Source organism: Mesoplodon mirus, assembly GCF_964341445.2.
Source record: "Mesoplodon mirus genome assembly, chromosome: 10".
Lineage (NCBI taxonomy): Eukaryota > Metazoa > Chordata > Mammalia > Artiodactyla > Ziphiidae > Mesoplodon > Mesoplodon mirus.
In genome coordinates this window covers 31,625,664-31,633,349 of record NC_138986.1, presented here as the reverse complement: position 1 = coordinate 31,633,349, position 7,686 = coordinate 31,625,664, and the positions used below count along the sequence as shown (strand labels likewise).

The window sequence follows — 7,686 nt, the reverse complement described above, 5'->3', positions numbered from 1 at the left end:
ATTTTTTAAAAAAGAATGAGTGGTGGCCTCTGAAGCCAGGATAACTGTGCCAGTAAAAATAAGACAGTGATTCCCCGAGGGAAAGGTAAATGTCTTATCCTGTGTTATGGACTGAATGTTTGTGTCCTTCCCAAATTCGTATATTGAATCTCCAACCCCTAATGTGATGGTTTTTGGAGATGGGGTCTTTGGGAGGTAATTAGGTTTAAATGAGGTCAACAGAGTCGGGCCTGGGCCAATGGGATTAGTGCCCGTATAAAAGAGGCACCAGAGAGCTTACCCCTCCGCACACACACCAAGGAAAGGCCGTGTGAGGACAGAGCAAGAAGACGACTATCTACAAGCCAGGAAGAGAGCTCTCAGTAGGAACCAACCCTACCAGACTTTGATCTGGGACTTCCAGCTTCTAGAACTATGACAAAATTAATTTCTGTTGTTTAAACCACCTAGTCGATGGTATTTTGCTATGATAACCCAAGCAGACACTGTGGGTATCCTACTCACCCTTCAAAGCAGAGCCTGAGTAGAAAAGAAGAGAGGGCTTCCCTGGTGGCGCAGTGGTTGAGAGTCCGCCTGCCGATGCAGGGGACACGGGTTCGTGCCCCGGTCCGGGAGGATCCCACATGCCGCAGAGCGGCTGGGCCCGTGAGCCATGGCCGCTGAGCCTGCGCTTCCGGAGCCTGTGCTCCGCAACGGGAAAGGCCACAGCAGTGAAAGGCCTGCATACCGCAAGAAGAGAAAGCCAATAAAAGATGCTATCTTGCCAGGACCTTTCAAAGAGCCTCAGAATTGTACACTAAGGGAAGGAAGAGGAGCATGGGACCTACTGGCTCCTGCCCCACACCAGCCAAGGGCTGTCCCCTGAAGCATAAAACTCTCACACTTCCAGTCTGCATTTCCTTGAATGCCAGATAGGTCTTTGTAGACATTTCACCCTATGCTAACAGGGAAGCCCCAACGTAAAAATGGGAGTTAAAGTAACTGAGGGGACTTCCCGTGTGGTCCAGTGGTAAAGAAACAGCCTTCCAATGCAGGGGACGCGGGTTCGATCCCTGGTTGGGGGGTGGGGGGGAATTAAGATCCCATGTGCTGCGGGGCAACTAAGCCCACACGCCACAACTACTGAGCTTGTGCGCCTCAACTAGAGAGCCCACATGCCGCAAATTACAGAGCCCACTTGCCCTGGACCCTGAGCGCCACGACTAGAGAAGAGAAAACCCGCACGCCACAACTAGAGAGAAGCCCGCGAAGAGCCTGCACACCGCAACGAAAGATCCCACATGCCTCAACGAAGACCCAAAGCAGCCAAATAAATAAATAAACGTTTAAAAAAAAAGAGCAACTGAGGCAAGGTGCTAACTGCAGGTGCTAACTGCATGAAGCTGTTTGCTACAGCAGTGGAGTAAAAAATGTGCAAAAACACTTGAGGCAGGGAACAAGAGATGTTCAGTGCAGGGAATTGCTGGAGACTCTTCAGGTCTGTGGATTCCAGTGCCCACTACAAACTCCAGTCACAGACTTCACTTGAAGATCCTCCCTCCATTCCAAAGCTTGGATGGCTCGTGTCTGATTTTAGTAAGAGAGCTGATAGATTTTCTCACCATACCCCATTTATCTACCTTCTATCATACTATCTACAAGTGTATTTCCATAATTTTGGAAATACAGGTGTAATGGTTAAGTTTGTGTCAACTTGCCTGGGCCATGGGGTGCCAAGATCTATAGTTAAGCATTATTTCTGGGTGTCTCTGTGAAGTGTGTTTCTGGAGCAGATTCCCCTCCAGAAAGGGTACCAATTCCGACGTGGTAGTGGTGGTGACGAGGAGCTCCCACAACACCTTGAAGTCCTAAATTCAACTTGATTCTGACACTGTCTCCTCAGAGATAGTATCCGATCCCAGTGGTTAAGCGTTCAGTCTTGCAAGCTGCCCCTCCCCCTTTGGATGCCAGTCACAAACCCAGATTATCACCTATGCTGCTGACCAACTGACCATAGATTGGAGGTTCCCACAACCTCTTCCTCAGGTTTGATTAATTTGTTAGAGCAGCTCACAGAACTCAGAGAGACATTTTACTTACTAGATTACCAACTTGTTACAAAGGATATTAAAGGATGTGAATCAACAGCCAGATGAAGAGATACAGAAGGCAAGGTAAATGAGGGAAATGGGGCTGAGCTTCTCTGCCCTCTCCAGGCACACCATGCTCCCTGCATCTCCAGCCTGGTGTTCACCAACCAGGAAGCTCTCTGAACCCTCTTCTTTGGGGGTTTTTATGGAGGCTTCATTACACAGACATGATTAATTAAATCATTGGCCACTGGTGACTAAAGTCAAATCTCCAGCCTCTCTCCTCTCCCAGGAGACCAGGGGGTGGGACTGAAAGTTCCAAACCTCTAATCACATGGTTGACTCCCCTGGCTACCAGCCTTACCTTCTCCACCATCTTTAGTGGATTTCCAGAAGTCACATCACTAACATAAACTCAGTTGTGGTTATGAACAACAGGACACCCATTTCACCTTCATGACTCTGAAGCAACTTCAGGAACTGAGGACAACAGATCAAATATTAAACAAAAGATCCTTCCTTTTCTCTTATCACTCAGGAAATTCCAAGGGTTTTGGGAGCTCTGGGCCAGAAATTGGGACAAAGCTGCCCCCCTCCTCCACACACACACACACACACACACACACACACACACACACACACTTTTTTTTTTTTCTGGTCCTGCCTTTATTGGAAATTGTGATTATTTTGTTCATCATGGGAGGTTTTTTTTTGTATATTTGTTTGTTTTTTGCGGTATGCGGGCCTCTCACTGTTGTGGCCTCTCCTGTTGTGGAACACAGGCTCCAGACGCGCAGGCTCAGCGGCCATGGCTCACAGGCCCAGCCGCTCCGCGGCATGTGGGATCCTCCCAAACCGGGGCACGAACCTGCCTCTGCTGCATCGGCAGGCGGACTCTCAACCACTGCGCCACCAGGGAAGCCCACACACACAATTTTTAAATCCAAAATGTGTTCATTGGAATAGTTTCCCACTCACCTTAGTTCAGGGTGCTTTCAGTGCTGCTTCTGTCCACAGGAGCATTCTTCTATAAACCTTGCTTTTTTTTCCTGTAGGCTGGCAGAGGACAGTGGAACAGCCAACACACAAAACCACCATTTGCGCATGGCTGAAGATGATTTTATAGCATCCTGGTCATTCCACACCCATGAAGTAGGACCTGGGGCTCTGTACCAGGTGCTTCTTCTTGTGCTTCCTCTTCTCCTCTTCTGGAGAGGAATGAAGGAGGTCCTTTGCAAGAGGCATGTTCTTGTGGGGGAGGTCATCACCACTGGAAACTATATTTCTTATTATAAATCACAATATCACACCTCCCCTAAATAGGTAGCTATCATCCAGTCCTATTAAGGGCCTATTGAATAGAATGAAAAGGTGAAGGAAGAAAGAATATACTTTCCCTGCCTTACTGCTTGAGCTGGAACATTGGCCTTTTTCTGCTCTAGGACTGGGACTTCCACCACTGGCACTTCTGGATCTTAGGTTTTCAGACTCGGACTGGAACTATACCAATGGCTCTCCTGGGTCTCCAGCCTGCTGACTTCAGGGCATGGGACTTCTCAGCCTCCATAATTGCATGTACCAATTTCTTATTAAAAACTCATATATAGGGCTTCCCTGGTGGTGCAGTGGTTGAGAGTCCGCCTGCCGTTGCAGGGGACACAGGTTCGTGCCCTGGTCCGGGAGGATCCCACATGCCGCGGAGCGGCTGGGCCCATGAGCCATGGCCACTGAGCCTGCACGTCTGGAGCCTGTGTTCCCCAACGAGAGAGGCCACAACAGTGAGAGGCCCACGTACCGCAAAAAAAAAACAAAAACAAACTCATATATATACACATATTATATATATGTGTGTGTATGTATATATATATTTTTTTCTATTGGTTCTGTTTCTCCAGAAAACCCTGATTAATACACAGGTCAGTTATTTAAAAAACAACAACAACCACAACAAAAAACAGAAACCAAGTACAGAGAGTTGTATGGGAAGAAATTCAACTTCCAGAGAGCATAAGGCTAAGAACTATGATGAATCTGAAGGGATCATGTCTTTATTCTTCATTTTTTTGTATGCAGTCATTCAGATCCTTCCCCTACGAATTGCTGAAATTACTCATCTAAGGAGAGGTAGGTCTACTCCATCGAGATACGGAACCCACATAATACTGTATCATCTTTCCAAATCTTGGTATGAAAATATTTTAAATATTTAACATTTAGTTTTATACTTATTTTAATATTATATTACCCGCATCCTTCATGTTCATCTACAACTGTATTTTCTTTCATAGATAGTAATTTCATTGATCAGGGATTGACAATTTATGGTCCATAGCCTGTTTTGCATGGTGTGCAAGCTAAGAAGGGTTTTTACATTTCAAATGGTTTTTAACAAATAAAAAGAATAGTATTTTGTGGCACATGAAAATTATCTGAAATTCAAGTTTCAGTGTCCGTAAATAAAATTTTATTGGAACACAGCCACATTCATTCATTTATGTATTATCTATGGCTGCTTTTGCACTGTGATGGAGAGTTAAGTAGTTGCAACAAAAACCATAAAGGCCCTGCAGAGCCTAAAATATTTACAGTCCAGCGGTTTACAGAAAAAGTCTGCTGACCCCTGTCCTAGATGGCAAAAGCATGCTTGTTTAGTTTCTTTTGTATAGTATCTAAACTTTCTAATGAAGGTTATGTGCCATTAGCATTGGTTTTGACTAGGCCACTCAAAATCTATTATGTAGGAAAGGATTTAATAAGTTGTTTTATAGTCTTCACAAATCTAGCACATAGGGTGTGTATAATAAAGGTTTATCAAATTAGTAAATTAGGTAACTCCGATGAATCTGGAAGCATGCAGCCTCAGCAAGAAGCTAAAAGAAAGGCATACTTATTCCTGCTGCATATTTGCACAGAGCTTGATGATGGATAATTCAAGAAGCACATCCATATCTGAGATTACAACTCTTTCCCAACAGATTTATAGGATGTTAAAGTCGGGGAAATAAACACCCTGTTACTAGAGACAGTATCATAGAATAATAGAACTGTTAACCGAAAACAGTCTCTTCGTGGGTGTCGAGCCAGAAGATACAACCAAGCGAGAGAGTGGAAGAAGGAAGGATTTATTACTTGCAGCAATCAAGGAAAACACCTGGGATCTTTCTTAAAGCAGTGTCTCCCCAAACAGGAAAAGTGAGGAAGGTTTAAGCTAAGGGTGTATGCATATTCATGAAGGGGCCTGAGCAGAGGAGAACTCAGCATAGAATTGGGGCAAAGGTCAACAGAGTCCAAGCCTTAGTAGACTGAAGTCTGGAAGGTCAACATCTTCATTCCATCCTCCACCTGGGTGGGGACTTTAGTTCCTGCAGAACTCTAAGACTGTATCAAATTGTTATGCATATGCCTTGAGGAGGAACTAGGACTCTTTTATTGCTGAACTACTGTTTTTTGACTGTTTTTCCTTTGCGTTTGAATGCCCTTACTTCCCTTAAGATCACTGATTACTGAGACCTATTCAAGGGAAAGCACTGCAGCCAGGCTTAGATCACAAAATGACTTAGGGCAAAGATGGCTTCTCCTATGTCAAGAAAGCCATTCCTGGTTTTCTTTCTCTGGGGACCCCCTAAGCTATCTGCTTACAGAACGAGGAGGGAAACATTTCATACAGCTTCTGAATTTAAGCAGGACTGTATTTGAATCATTTCCAAAAGATGTTTGATCTATAATAATCATAATAATAATCCATAGACACTTTACAACTTCCTGTGGTTAGGTATTTCAGAATGTCACAAATAAACTGTTATAAAGTACTTCCTTTCCTTCAGTTTTATTCTTCATGTAGTAATATAAACATATTATTTTGCCATAAAGTTTTATAGTTGTGTCTCCCATCTTCCTAGTCATCTTATTTTCAGTTTGGGTGCAGTGCTTGGTATATTTTTATGTGTTTAAAAATTATCACCACCACTATATAACCATCCCCAATGCTCATAATGATTGGAATTAATAAATTGTCTAGTAAGAATAATGGACTTGGAGTCTAAAAATCAAGATGTGTTCTGGCTTAAGATGGTTCCTATAATATAGTGGGTGTTTGGTGAATATTTGTTCTCTTCAGTCTTTTTCTCTGTGCAGCTGGGTAATTTACTGACTCTGAGCCTCAGTTTCCTTAACTATGAAATGTGAGAAGAAAACACTTTCTGGGATGATACGGATATTGAAGACTCTAACCCTATGAAACATTATATAATTATAAATTATTATGGGGAAATGAGAATTCAAAAATATAAGAAAAATGTCTACAAATGGCACTACAAATTAAAAGGTCAGAGAGTCAACATTTGCCATTGTCTTTTCTCCACCCACATCTAGATTTTGAAGTGAGTGTGTTTACTTGACAAACAGAGAACTCTGGGTCTATACTGTAGACAAGCCTCTCTTCATTCAAGTCAATATGGCATTTCAGCAGTGACGCCCAGCGAATTCCAAATGAGGGTCCTGACTTGTGCTGAAATTTGCATTGGAGTTGTTTCAGAACAGGCAAACAAACAAACAAACAAAATTTTTAAATGTGCTTCATTAGAAGTAATAACAAATTGTCAATCAAGTATGGCAAATAACTTTGTCCAATCATGTAGAGAATACACAGATTTTTGTAAACAGTTTTTAAATTTAATTTAAATTTTATTATTATTTTTTTATCAGAGATTGAAAGCAGCACAGCTCTGGCTATTTTACACTATAATGTGAAGACTGAGGGGGAAAAGTCCACTTAAATAGTTATTGATTATTTCAAGTCTCAGGAAAAAGTATTTGGCTTTAACACTTATAAATACGTTTTAGTATTTACTTTTAGAAGTAAACTTAAAGCTTTGTTTTATTGCTATTTATCTTTATTTGAGGGTGATATTTTGGCTGATCAGTAAGGTCTCTGTCCCAATTTTTCAGTTTGGTGTCGTAAGGTGAAAGCAGTCATAGATGATGCATAAATGAATGGGAACCGGCTAGGATCCCACTAAACTTTGTTTACAAAACAAAAAAATGGTCAGCCTACAAGCAAAGACCGGAAACAGCTTACTTATACCCAGCAGTACACAAGAGTCCTGTCCCAAGGCTGTATCAGATCTCCAGCTCTCTGTCATAATCTAGTCCACAGGGAATTTGATAGTCTTGTCACACCCACAGGACTTCACACTGGTCCACTGTATATTAGTGATGTAATGATGATTGGAACAAGTGAGAAGAATTCACAGGTACGCTTTACGTTTCTTAGGACCTCTGCCAGAGGGTGGGAGATAAACTCCTAACAAATCAGGGCGTGCTAACTTGGTAAAGTGCCTGGGAGTCCAGTGGTTCCAGGCGTGTCCAGTTACCCAAGGGAAAGATTAGATTTCTGCAACTTGCATCTGCAGCTGCAAAGAAACAATCTCTAATGCATACTACATTTAGTCTCAGAACATTATCTGACTACCCTTAGGGTAATGAGTCATACCTTATTTGTTGGTACTTAGCACCATTTCCAATCCCTTTGATTCTCTCTCTTTCATTCATTGCAGGGACTGGATGAATGAGAGCTACATTTTCCAAGTAGTTCCTTGCCAGAAGGCTTACAAATACA

At 42.7% G+C, this 7,686-nt stretch overlaps 1 pseudogene across 1 annotated transcript; it reads right to left on the bottom strand.

Moving 5' to 3' along the window:
* Positions 1–3,064: 3,064 nt before the first annotated feature.
* Positions 3,065–3,314, bottom strand: LOC309811283 (small ribosomal subunit protein eS27-like; annotated as a pseudogene). Its single transcript has one exon. The product of its transcript is annotated as a small ribosomal subunit protein eS27-like (transcript).
* Positions 3,315–7,686: the final 4,372 nt, after the last annotated feature.